This window comes from Mytilus californianus, unplaced genomic scaffold, assembly GCF_021869535.1.
Source record: "Mytilus californianus isolate M0D057914Y unplaced genomic scaffold, xbMytCali1.0.p SCAF_6, whole genome shotgun sequence".
In the NCBI taxonomy this organism is placed as follows: Eukaryota; Metazoa; Mollusca; class Bivalvia; order Mytilida; family Mytilidae; genus Mytilus; species Mytilus californianus.
In genome coordinates this window covers 119,897,193-119,911,951 of record NW_026262712.1, presented here as the reverse complement: position 1 = coordinate 119,911,951, position 14,759 = coordinate 119,897,193, and positions in this window count along the sequence as shown.

Sequence of the window (14,759 nt, the reverse complement as noted above, 5' to 3'; positions counted from 1 at the left end):
TATAGCATCCAAATATCTAAAAGTGTTATTAAATTTTTGTATTAGATGTTGTTTCGATGGGTCTTTGCTGATTTTAGTCAAAAATTGTAACTCATAACAATACAGAAACAGGTCCGCAATAAGTGGTGCACAGTTAGTCCCCATTGGAATTCCGATAACTTGACGATATACGGAATCTCCATAGCGAACAAAAATGTTTTCTAGTAAAAATTCAAGTGCAGTTATCGTATCAAAGCAGGTACTAAAAAATGACCTAAAAGAGTTTGAACATATATATTATTTCCATCCGTTACATGAATTTCTACATTTCTTGATTTGTGAAATGTAACTTCTTAATGTGTAAATGCAATTTCTAATGTGTTAACGTATTTTCTTCGTTCGTTACATGACATTCTACATGATTGATTTCCTTAATTTGTGAAATGTAATTTCTTGGTTTGAGTCACGTTTTGGGAGAATGTGTCAGTGTAACTGTTACCGCTGCCAGCCAATGAGAAGTTCCGTTTCTCAAGAAAAACTACAAGTTACAAATCAAGAAGTTACAAATCAAAAACTTTTACAAATCAGGAATGAAATAGTTCCACAATATTCCACACGAGGGCGCTATACTATATCTGTATACATTCAGCCAATGTAGGCACACCTCCAAGGAGTTGAAAAAATAGTGCCCTTCACTACACGAAATTATAATTATTATCGATACCGGAAACCATGGATCCATCACATATATATTCAATATTATAATAACATTATATTGTACTGTTCTGTTGGATTAATTGAAGATATAGTATAAACAATGTGGACAATCTATTCACCACGACTTGTAAAATTTAAAACAAAATATGTAAGTGTCCTAATTTTCTGTCCATATCTATAAAATTTAACAATAGATACATACACTATGTCTATTAAAAAGGGGGGCTCCATGGTTCTTTGTAGAAAATTACTAATAAAGATGTTATCATGTAGTTCCGGCCCCGCCTCAATCCATCCCCGGCATACCAGCCAATAAGTCCCCCTAGCCGATTCTTCCCCAGAACTAAAAAAGATCTGTCCTCATATATGAAATAATAATGTTGCAATTGAAATGGTATGTGGTAGTTTCCTTATTGAATTTAAAGTTAAATATTAAAGATAACAAAATTAATATTTGAAATTGATTTTTATATTTTTGAAAGCACATATGAGAACTTAATTGTGATGTGTCTTCTATTTTTCTATTTTTTAATGTTAATGTGTCTACAATGTCATTCAAGTTGCTTTATAGGTCAAGAAATGTAATAATAGCAAATCAAAATTTTCAAGTCATTCATTTTGTTAAACCAAAAACATACACACGTGTATGTACTCACGGTACTTACAAGAAAAATGAAGAAGCCGCTTCTTGATTTTTTCTTGGAACTACAGTGAAGAGATACAGAAAATTCAGCAATGTTGTCTTCCTTTCACACATACAAAAACAAAGGATGCCATTTTGATAGGAACACAAATCCTAATGTTTTAGAAATTTAACCAAAACGAATAGTGCTATAATGTCCCACGCCTGTCCGAGTTCAAAGGGTAATTATTCTGCCAAAAAAATCAAGGTACTGCACTTATAAATACCAGATATTATCAAAACACATTACATGTATAATCAAAATCTGTAAAAAACAGACGTGGGAGTGCTTACAATGGGGATCGGACAGAAGGACAGACAGATGCCCAGCATTTCTAATTCCCCTGCTCCATGTGTAACAGGGGACAATGAATTGAATGGATTCTAAAATATCTTAGGCACAGATAAATATTCAACACAGTATCCTTGAAGGTCTATGCTGTGCTCAGTGCGAAAAATAAATAACCGATAGAGGTTCTGTAAATTGTTTACTGTAGATCAATAAATACATATTTTTTCTACCAAATGATATTTCTATATCTTGAAAAGTAAATTTTAAGTGGAATTTTGAGCATAAGCCTAGTTGTGATTTGTTAAAACTTGTAAATAAAACAATATTTTCATACCCTTAATTGCTGAAAATCTGTATTAAAAATTGACTGTTGATTAATTAAAATCTTTGGAACAAACAGATTTTTGTCCCCTGCGGCAATGAAATGGATAGAATTGGTAATGGTATGCGTCCGTCCATTTTTCTATCCATCCATTCGTCTGTCTGTCTCGGGTACTTTGTGGAAGCAACTCCTCTGAGACCGGCAAGTTATTTTACTGATTTATTGTAGGATACTAGTAGTTATACACAATATGGATTTGATCATTACACACTGCCGTTTTGATTCGACAAATTTTACAGGAGTTATTGGATTTAGAAGTTTTTGTGCATATGAAACTATAGGAACACTTTACGGACGCAACTCTTCTGAGACCGGCTGTTTGATTTTGTTGAAATTTTGTAGGATGGTTAGACACCATATGTATTTTATCATTTCACACTGCCGTTTTCATTCAACAAACTTTACAGGAGTTATGGGACTTAGCTGTTTTTGTTCATCTGACAACATAGGAGCATTGTGTGTGACCGATAGAGGGTTTTAATATTTCGATTGAAAAACAAATATACGTCCTTTACAAACCTAGAAATTCCATTTTACAGGACGGAAGGACGCACAGATGGACGGACGCTTGGTATTTCTAAGTCCCCCGCAACGCGTTGCGCGGGGGACAAAAATATTTGTAATTTCATGTCAGTACTGACTACTGGGCCGATACCCTCGAGGACTAACAGTATCGAACCAGTATTAGAAATAACATTAACGGTATCAATTTTACTGTTCCAGATGCGCTTTTCGACAATTAATTTGGTCATAGTTGTCTCATTGGAAATCATACCACATGCATCTTCTTATTTTTATATACACCATCTACAAACATTGCAAAAAGCCTCACATTTTGAAATCTTGCCATTATTGCTTGATCATGTTGATGATATGTAACACTCATAGCTATTTTGTTACTAGATGTCTAATACAGTTAATGTGATTGAATTTCTTTCAAAAGGAAAATATAATTGGAGAAATTCTCAACAGATAGAAAACTAGAGGTTCTCATCGCTCATCTGTATCTACTGTGGTTTTGAAAATCATGTAAAATACGGTTAAAATCATAATAGATACCATAATAATGATTGAGGCCAAGTTTGGTTAAATTTGGCCCAGTAGTTAAATTAAAAGCAGAAGATTTTTGAAAAAATTTACAAAAATTACCAATAAATTGCAGAAAATGACTTTAAAGGACAATAACTCCAATAAGATGTCAATAGCAATTTTGGTCATGTTGACTTATTTGTAGATCTTTCTTTGCTTGATACTTAAGCTGTTTACAGTATATCTCAATCTATAATGATATTCAAGATAAAAATGCCAAATTTCCTTTCCTCCGCTCCAAAATTTATTTCACCCAGGGCCTGTATAATGCTAGAAATGCCTTTAAATGGTTTTTTTTAACACCCTTCAAAAAAAATTTGGGCAAGGATCTTGACCCCGACTAACCTGCCTGGTCTGGGGGGGGGGGGGGGGGGGGGGGGCATTCACCCAATATAAGTATGCTGAAAGAAAAGATATAATAATGGTTTTTAGAAAAAGTAAAATTAAATTTGAGAATGGAAATGGGGAATGTGTCAAAGAGACAACAACCCGACCAGACAACAGCCGAAGGCCACCAATGGGTCTTCAATGCAGCGAGAAACTCCCGCACCCGGAGGCGTCCTTCAGCTGGCCCCTAAACAAATATGTAAAAAAAACACTAAATAATTCTGAAAATGGAACATATCAAGGAGGAATTATTAGCAACCCCTCCACCCCCTGAAACAAATTGCATCTCCCCTGGAAAAAAAATCAAGTCATCCCATTGTAGTCTTACAATAGTTACTGAAGACCCCTTATCATTATTTAAATTATTTTTCAAGTTGTGACCATTTGAAATTGTTTTTTTACATTTTTCCCATAGACTTCTAAAGTAAACACTTATATTCTATTTTTACCCATGGCGACCATGTTGGTTCTAGGGCAGGGTCATCAGATACATTTTTCAATCATACTCTAATAATAATTGTGGCTAAGTTTAATTCCATTTGGCCAAGTAGATTAAGAGGAGAAGATTTTTGTAACAGATTACAAAAATTTACGAAAAATAGTGAAAAATTGACTTTAAAGGGCAATCACTCCTTAAGGGGTCAATTGACAATTTTGGTCATGTTTATCTTATTTGTAGATCTTACTTTGCTGAACATTTTTGCTGTTTACAGTTTATCTCTATCTAGTATTATAATATTCAAGATAATAACCAAAAACTGCAAAATTTCCTTAAAATTACCAATTCAGGGGCAGCAACTCAACAAGGGGTTGTCTGATTCGTCTAAAAATTTCAGGGCAGATAGATTTTGACCTGATGAACATTTTTACCCGTTTGTCAGATTTGCTCTAAATGCTTTGGTTTCAGAGATATAAGCCAAAATTTACATTTTACCCCTATGTTCTATTTTTAGCCATGGTGGCCATCTTGGTTGGTTGTCGGGGTCTTCGGATACATTTTTAAACTAGATACCCTAAGGATGATTTAGGCCAAGTTTGGTTCAATTTGGCCCAGTAGTTTCAGAGGAGAAGATTTTTGTAAAAGTTAACGGACGACGACGGACGCCAAGTGATGAGAAATTACAATTTTTGCAAAACATGGGGCCAAATAACAGCTTGTATCGTCTTTTCCTGATATCAACAATGACGGTGGACGTAATAATTGAAGGCATGCAGATAGCGTCATCAACCAGAATTCTTAGAGGAAAATAAATGTGTTTACTCTAATTTTGTAGTAACGATCTTTTATATGCATGATTTTTTACATTTTTATTTCATTTTTGATGAACTCTTTGTTTGAGTAATGATTGCGGTCATGTTGGAAAATGGATTTGGTCATCAACTCCAAATCTTATACAGGAGGATCCATGTTCTTTAAGTTTGATGGCTATTTCTTAACTAACGGATTTTTCGGACATAATTCAGAATATATCCCTCATATAGATGAAAAAACAAGTAATCACAATTGTATCAGAGCATATTTTTGACAAAAAGAAAAGTTTACGACATACTGACGACAGAGGATCTACGACAAGTCAAGGTCAGACCTCACAATGGATCTTTGTGCAAGGTCAGACCTCACAATGGATCTTTGTGTAAGGTCAGACCTCACAATGGATCTTTGTGCAAGGTGAACAAAATTAAAATATATATGGCAAAAAATCCTGTAATGAACCAATTGACAATTGATACTTTTATCATCTCTTCTAAAATCATGATTGATTTCCCAATGCTGCCATCATTTATGAATGTAGAAAATTCATCAGAAAAATTAATAAAAAAAATCTGAAAGACTATACATGGCTTGAAGACGTTTGAAGACGGAATTAAGGTTTTGGTCAACAATTTTCATCTTCCTTATCAATAAGTTAAACTTAATTTGCCAGAATCAGCCCAAATTGCAGTTTTTGACCATATGTTCAGAAAGACGGCCTAATATTGCGCAACCGCTATCATTTGTTAAACTGTGTGGAATTTTAGTGCGATTGAAAATGACCCTTGTGTAAAATGAGTTCATTGGAAACTAACACTCCCTATGTGAATTATGACAAGTTGGTCTGCTGCCATATTATATTTCAAGGTTAAAGCTTGCTTCTGGGAGGATAATTTGGTGGTACATTTATTGAGTCGGTGTTACATACACATTAGTACAAGATGAGGGACACATGTTCATTAGAGCCCCTAGTTTAAGGAACACATTCGAAATACGTATGATACCATTGGTTAATCATCAAGGTGAAATACAATAGTGACAGGTCATATGTATCTTTTTTAATATAATATGACTGTCGAGGACACAACTATCAATCATAGACAAAAGGACGAGGATGAAAACAATTAAACTATAGGGCAATGCACGACTTTCGACAATCAGCAACACCTATATCGTATTGTTAGCTATAAAAAATGAAAACACATTATAAATTTCATTCGTCCGAAGCGCTTTTCTGGATTTACCATCATCAACAACGCCCAAAGCCGAATATTTGAAAGCAAAGAATGTATAGTAACCTAACCAGTTGAAGAGCTATATGACCATGCAAAAAGGACCTAAAAAAATAGCCAAATTTATCTAAGGTCAACTTTGCCTGAGGGAGTTGAAACCTTAGTTTCTTATAATTTCAGAATGTATTAACGGACAATTTAAGAAAGGTTTGTTATAAATCATGTCAGTACCGAAGTACTGACTACTGAGCTGATGATACCTTCGGGGACTGATAGTACACCAGCAGAGGTATCGACCCAGTGCTGTAAAAAATGAAAACAAATTATAAATTTCATTCGTCCGAAGCGCTTTTCTGGACTTACCTTCATCAAAGCCGAATATTTGAAAGCCAACAATGAATATTATTATACTTCATGTCAAAATGCTAGATTTTGATTGGTTAATACGAGTGAGACAATTTACTCTATCCCATGGCAAATACTCTATTACCCTTCACGGAGACGCTTGCTCAAGTGTGCGCTTTAATAAATACGGATGATAGGTATGTACAAGACGACATTATTAGTTATCTTGGTGTAATCAGGGGTGTACAGAATTTTACACCGTTGTTGAAAATTCATACACCCTGAGGCGCAGCCGAATGGGTGTATGAATTTTCAACAACGGTGTAATGTTCCGTACACCCCTGATTTCACCAAGATAACGAATTTATTTCTTATGAACAATTCCTTTACTCATTTTTAAACCAGGATGTAAAATTGAAAAATGGTAATGAAAAATTTCCAGTGTAACATTTTTTCAACGTTGATGTTGCTGCGCATTGTCAAATACTTTTTTTCTTTATTTTTGGGAAAATTCAGAAAATTTTTGTGTTCTTTTGAATTTTTGGGAAATTTTTTTTTTTAAATATTTAAAAAAAAAATTTCAGTTTTTGTCCTCAAATTTATTTATTTTATTTATTTTTTTTTGTTTTGACATTTTATTATTATTTTTTTTTTTTTGAAATTTTATTTTTTTTTCTTTATTTTGGAAAAAATTTTATTTTTTTAAATTTTTTGGCAAAATTTTATTTATCCCGGGTTGAACAAGGGTGGGGTGTTATTTACACCGGGGTAATTTACCAATCAGATTGCAGTATTTTTGCTGCATAAGAAATAAAGTTTATTACTTTGAATTTGAAATTTAATAGACAGTAATAACAGAACATTCAGTATAATAAATTAAATAACACATATCTGAGAGGGTGATAGAGCAGATTGCTACCCCTCGAAAAGACATTGTCAACCTTGGCTTCGCCTCAGTTGACAATATTTTCTCGGGGTAACAATCTGCTCTATCACCCTCTCAGCTATGTGTTATTTATATAATAACCTAAACAGTTGAAAAGCTATATGACCAAAAAGGATCTAAAAAAATAGCCAAATTTATCTAAGACCCATGCATTCTTAATCAAAAAGAAAAGTCTCTCTAACTTAATGTATATATATGGACCTAAGAAGGAGACCAACCACAAAACCACAAAGGCTTCGTGATACTTTTAACTAACCTGACTTTGCATAAATAACAGACTAAACCTAGAACGAATTATCAAGCTGATTAACTTTCATAATCCTACCAAGAAATAACTAAATATGATCATTTCAATAAATACCACTATAACCCGAAATAAACCAACATTCATCAATCTTTACTCACCTTTGTATTGAAATTTCCTATATCATTTCTTCATCGCATTCTGTAAAAATAATTATTTCCACTGCATAATAATGTAATATACAACTCTAGTATTTATCATACAGGAGGAACATATAATCATGAAATAAATTGTGTTGAATGCCTGTTTTATTGGCACAAAAATATACACTTTATTAGCCCTTACTATGCCGCAAAAAGCCTATATTTAGGCTTTCTGTACTCCTTTCAAATGCCAACGGGCTTTTTTAGGCTTGGCAACGGTTGCCTATATCGTCTGTTCTGTAACAATGCACTTTACGTCACAGTTGAATAGGGGCAATACATAAAGGCTCGACGCGGGATATATTATAATAAAAATAATAATATCAACAGTTTCAATGCAGGCAGAGTTTTAAAGTTGATTGCAAGGGCAAAACTTGCCACTGTACCGTCATCTGATTTGACGTAATGGTAAAATGTGACGTCATAACTGTAGTATCGTAACATAATTAAGAAATAATTCATGGGGGCTTGAATATATCGTGATTTTACCACGGGTTGGCCCTTTATGACAAATATTTTACCCTGAGCGATAGCGAGTGGTAAAATATCGGCATAAAGGGACAACCCGTGGTAAAATCACGATATATTCAAGCTGCCATGAATTATTTCGATTCTAATAGGACAAATACGGCAATTGTTTTGGATCGAAGCGCTCTAGATGAAGGCATTATTTGCCGTTCCCATAAATAAACGCACTATTAAATTGACGTAAAAGACCGGAGCAAACTGAATAAATGACATGCTTAAACTATTTACAATAACATATTTAGATAGGTTTGGATGAATCTAAATGATAATTGTACTTATATGTCTTATATGTATACAAAAATGGCTTATTTATATAACACATTTTTGCATCGTTTGTTTACGTTTCCTTGTTGTGATGATTTTCGGTTTCACAAGCGTGTATTTTCCCGTAAAATGCTTATATTCTTACGTCATCGTTCTATGACGTCGGGTATCTCATTCATAAAAAAAACATATGACGCGGGAGTACGATTGGAACAGTCCAAACAATATATTCATATTTTACCACGGGTGTGTACTCAAAGCGTTTGAAGAACGTCATGTTAGAATGACCATTAACGCTTGGCTTCGCATTTATCCACTAAAAGAAGGCAAAGACCTAGACCAATCGAGGACTCCAGGAATAACGAATATGTGAAGAGGCAATTTCGAGCCCATATATAGTGTATTTCTACTTGATGTTTAGTCTCAGTCTACTCAAGAAAAATGTCAAACAAACAAGCAGGAAACTATGCAGTCTTCAACACATCTGACATATTTGAAAAAAATCAGTCGCTTAAGGTAGACAAGGGGACAGTCTGATTAAAACCAGCCCCACTATCCACTTGCGTTTTTTTTTAACTTTTTCATCCTTTAGTTGCCAAATGTAGTTTATTATTATCATGTTATTTTTAAAAATATATTAAAAAGTATGGGTTACGGAGCTTTTTTTCAAGCTGCTGATTGTGCAAAAATGATAGATTCTGTAAAAATTATACATGGGAAAACAGTATGTATGAATAGAAAAAAAATAAATGGGGAATGTGTCCATGGGACACAGATGTTGCCCCCGCTTGCATATCATATAAAGTTATAAAGGGACATAACTGAAGAACGGTAAAAGTGACACTACCCAAATTAGTACTTGATCTGAGTTTTGTGGTAATAAGTATTGTGTATAAGTTTCGTAACATTTGGTTGAGGCTAACTTAAGTTAGAGAACGGAAACGAAAAATTCAGCAATTTTTCCATTTGTAAAGGGGCATAACTCTAGAACAGTAAACGTGACACCACCAAAGTTCAAACTTGATCTGTGTTTTGAGGTAATAGCCATTGTGTATAAATTTCATAACATTTGGTTGATGCTAACTTAAGTTAGAGAACAGAAACGAAAAATTCAGCAATTTTTCCATTTGTAAACAGACATAACTCTAGAACTGTTAAAGTGACTGCACCAAAATTCAAACTTGATCTGTATTTTGTGGTAATAAGCATTGTGTATAAGTTTCATAACATTTGGTTGAGGCAAACTAAAGTTAGAAAACGGAAACGAAAAATTCAGCAATTTTTCCATTTGTAAAGGGGCATAACTCTCGAACGGTTAAAGTGACGCCACCGAAATTCAAATTTGATCTGTGTTTTGTGGTAATAAGCGTTGTGTATAAGTTTCATTACATTTGGTTGAGGCAAAATAAAGTTAGAGAACGGAAACGAAAAGTTCAGCAATTTTTCCATTTGTAAAGGGGCATAACTCTAGAACGGTTCAAGTAACGCCACCAAAATTAACACTTGATCTGTGTTTTGAGATAATAAGCATTGTGTATAAGTTTCATAACAATATGTTGAGGCAAACTCAAGTTAGAGAACGGAAACTTTGGGACGTACGGACGGACGGATGGACGGACGGACAGACGGACGGACAGACGGTCAACGGTAAACCATAATACGTCCCGTAAACGGGCGTATAAAAAGCACATACATGTTATAGCAATCAAAACATATATTACAAATATTACACAATGATAAACAGCAGAATACAATACAGACATGGTACAATGTTGATTGATAATATGACATCTCATTTTTCATGGGCACTGCCTTTAGATAATTACACAATTGATCTAGTTTATAGATGTTTAGTCATGAACAGATACTCATGGGTTAATTGAACAATATATAATGAACATTGGACGTTCAACAGCGACGGTAATTATTATCAATTCAGCTTACCCACAGTATAGAATAAATAACATGATGAATTAGTAACATCATGCAAACAAAAATAGAACATGACTGCAGAAAGATTGAATGCTTGAACCCATCACTATGTCGATATATATACAACATATATACAATAAAAGCTTGGCTTGTGGCTCATTGACTATTCCACACTTTTCCTATACATTCATTATCTTTAAGCAAGATCAAGAAGTTTCCAAATCAAGATAAACAAATAAAATAGAAACATATATACAAATAAAATGACACATTACAATAATCAGGGGCAATAATATCATATAATATTTTAACATTGATCCAATATTCAATTGCTATTGATTTTAATATTAACCCTCCGACCTATGAAAGCTACAGGGCAAGTAGTCTTCTATTTCATATGGTTATCTCATTAGCGATCATACCACATCTTGCTATATTTTTTTACCTGTTAGAAATGTGCTATAATTTACGTACACCTAAAGTAACCTTCATAAGCTGATATCGAGAGGTAGAAAATTTGAAAAAGCAAATAATATAAAATAATTTTGATTTAACACTATTTTCAGATACAAATAATGGAAACTTAATTATATGCTTACCTTGTGTAATGTAGTCTGACCTTGTTTAAACCGTAGTCAACCTTCCATTACGGTCACTCACAGGCCAAGGTTATCAAATATCAATAATAGTGTGTATCACGTTGAGTATTGGTGTATACGTTAAAAACAAAAAAAATAAGATTATTTCCCTGGGACAGAATGTACAAAATGATGTATAGAAGTATATTCAGTAATGAGATAATGATTGCATTGTGTTATTTTTATATTAATAAGATTATTCTAAGTTGTACACTGGGACGTATTGTTTTTATTTAAATCATTTTTTTTTCTTATTATCATATTTTTCTTTTTCTTTCAGTTTGGTATTATTTATCCTATGTCGAATGAAAATAAAGCAAAAATATCCCATTCCCAACTGATTTAAATTTGAATACTCTATATTATTAGAACACTAAGTCTTATCCGTAGCGACCTAGTAAAAGTTCACCTTCATGTAAATAGTTCTACTTTATTGACCTTTCATTAAGTAATGAGCAATGAGTTCAAACGTATATTCTTTAGTTAAGTCGCTAACAATACACTTTAAAGGGATGTGGTTAATATAAAAATAAGAGGTGTTATGATTGCCAATGAGACAACACTCCATCAGAGACCAAATGACATAGAAGGTAACAACTATAAGTCACCGTACGGCCTTCAACAATGAGCAAAAGCCATACCAATTAAGCCTTTGTTTTTGACGTTGTAATTCCATTTTATAATGTTCGAAGTATTAATATTCACGGCGGCTACTTCATGTTTAAGGTAAAGATATTTGCACAAAAAAGTATTTAGTGTGTTGCAGCATTTTTCTTTGATCCTTACCTTAAAAAAAACCTGTTCCCAAAACAATCAACCAAAAAATCGATTTAATTTGCTCGTTGGATAAGAACTGTTTCGGTATTAAATTCTATGTTGAGGAAGTCTACATTAAAAGTCGATGATAATCCGACTCACTTTTGAATTAATAATGAAAAATCATAATAAATTGATTTTTTTTTTTAATTATATTTAAATATGAACAGAACCTACTTTAATGCACAAACAAAAGGAGAAATGTGAACAACGTTACTCATCTACTATTAATAGTCTTTTTTCTTAAATAATCGCATTAAGTTCAATCGCTTTTTTTTTAAACAGCCTTTCTAGCATTACGAGACAGCAATCAAACAACAACAAAAAAACAAACGCAACCTATTCTTCAACAAATGATCTTCCACAACGAAAAGGTCTATTCGAACCATTTGTCGAGCTTAAAATCGACACAATTTTAGAATAGAATTAATTTAATAAATTTGACAAAGACTATCAAAGATAGCCTATCATCACCAACTCCCCAAATGACAAAAAAACCACCAAAACATTAAGATATAAATTCAAGTTGAAATTCTTATATTTATTATTCCAATCAAGGTCCTACAGGGGTCATTCACAAGCAGCAATTATTATTAGATACAAACACAATATAGCAACAAACATTTTACATTTATACATTATAAGATAATGTGATATATTTTGTGATAGATATACATAAAATGCAGAATAAGTACAATTGGATTGTTATCTCCAGCGATACCGTTCACATTCACATTATTACTATAGCAGATTTAGTAAAACAATATTATAATGCGATAGTTTTCATTGGACGTTGACAAATCCGTAACTAAGGAAAGCCACCATTTTGAATTCAGAATTTTTGTGGTATGTAATATCCCCAAAAAAAAAATAAACGAAAAAGTCACATTTTGTGCCTCAAAACCTTCTTTTTCTTAATATTCAGAAGCGTAGGAAAAGTATAATTACGTCTAGTTTTTATTTTTGTCATCGGGAGTATACATATGACGTCATTTTATTTTAGATGAAAAAGACGATGTAAGAGTTTCACGGACTTTTTCATTTATGGCATTTTCATGCCAAAATAATTACTAAAATGGAATCTATTTTAATATATGGCATTAGAATGGAGATAACTGTATATACATTTTAAGCTTGGCCTTCGTAAAACTTGATTTACTGTCGCAAATATCCATTTACATAGCTCCACTACGCGTCGCTAGGTAAACTCACTTTGCGATAGTAAAATCTACGTTTTACGAAGGCCAAGCTTTTTAAAATAGAGGCTCTTGAGAGCCTGTGTCGCTCACCTGATTCTACTTTGGTTTTGGAAATCATGGGAAAATAGATTAAATTCATAACAGATACCCTAATAATGATTGAGGCCAAATTTTGTTTAATATTGGCCCCATAACTTAATCAAAAACAGAAAATTATCAATAAATTCATTGAAATTGTAGAAAATGACTCTTTAAGGACAATAACTCCAACAGGATGTCAATTGACAATTTTGCTCATGTTGACTTATGTGTAGATCTTCTTTTCTTGATATTTTTACAGTTTACAGTATATCTCAATCTATAAAGATACATGTATTAAGATCTTCATCAGCACCTCATAAGGAACATTTATGCCATGTTTGGTTTCATTCCATTCAGTGCTCCTCTAGAAGAAGCATTTGTATGTATTTCCTATAGGGTCTTATGTTAAACTAGGTCCCAGTCTGTCGGCCATCTTGGATGATGGTTCAAAGTAACAACACTTGGTCAGCATCTCATTAGGAACATTCATGCCATGTTTGGTTTCATTCTATTCAGTGGTTCTCTAGAAGAAAACATTTGTATGTATTCCCATAGGGTCCTATGTTAAACTTACTCCTCCTGCTGGCAGCCATCTTGGATGACAAATCAGCTACAAAGTAACAACACTTGGTCAGCACCTCAAAAGAAACATTCATACCATGTTTGGTTTCAATCCCTTAAGCGGTTTTCTAGAAGAAGACATTTGTATATATATTTTTCCCATAGGATCCTTTGTTAAACTAAGTTCCCCGCTGGAAGCCATCTTGGATAATTGATTGGCTACAAAGTAACAACACTTGGTCAGCACCTCATAAGGAAGATTCATGCCATGTTTGGTTTCATTCTATTCAGTGGTTCTCTAAAAGAAGACATTTGTATGTATTGTCCATAGAGTCCTTTGTTAAACTAAGTTCCCAGCTGGCAGCCATCTTGGATGATTGATTGGCTACACAGTAACAACACTTGGCCAGCACCTCATTAGGAACATTCATGCCATGCTTGGTTTCATTCCATTTAGTGGTTCTTTAAAAGAAAACATGTGTATGTATTTCCCATAGGATCCTATGTTAAACAAGTCCACGCTGGCGGCCATCTTGGATGATAGATTTGCTACAAAGTTACAACACTTGCTCAGCACCTCAAAAGGAACATTCATGCCATGTTTTATTTCATTCCATTAAGTGGTTCTCTAAAAGAAGACATTTGTATGTATTTCCCATAGGGTCCTATGTTAAACAAGTCCCTCTCTGGCGGCCATCTTGGATGATGGATCGGCTTCAAAGTACAAAACTTGGTCAGCACCTCATGAGGAACATTTATGCCATGTTTTATTTCATTCCATTCAGTGGTTCTCTAAAAGAAGACATTTGTATTTATTGTCCATAGAGTCCTATATTAAAAGAAGTCACCCGATGGTGGCCATCTTGGATAATGGATCGCCTACAAAGTTACAACACTTGGTCAGCACCTCATAAGGAACATTCTTGCCATGTTTTATTTCATTCCATTCAGTAGTTCCCCAAAAGAAGACATTTATATGTATTTCCAATA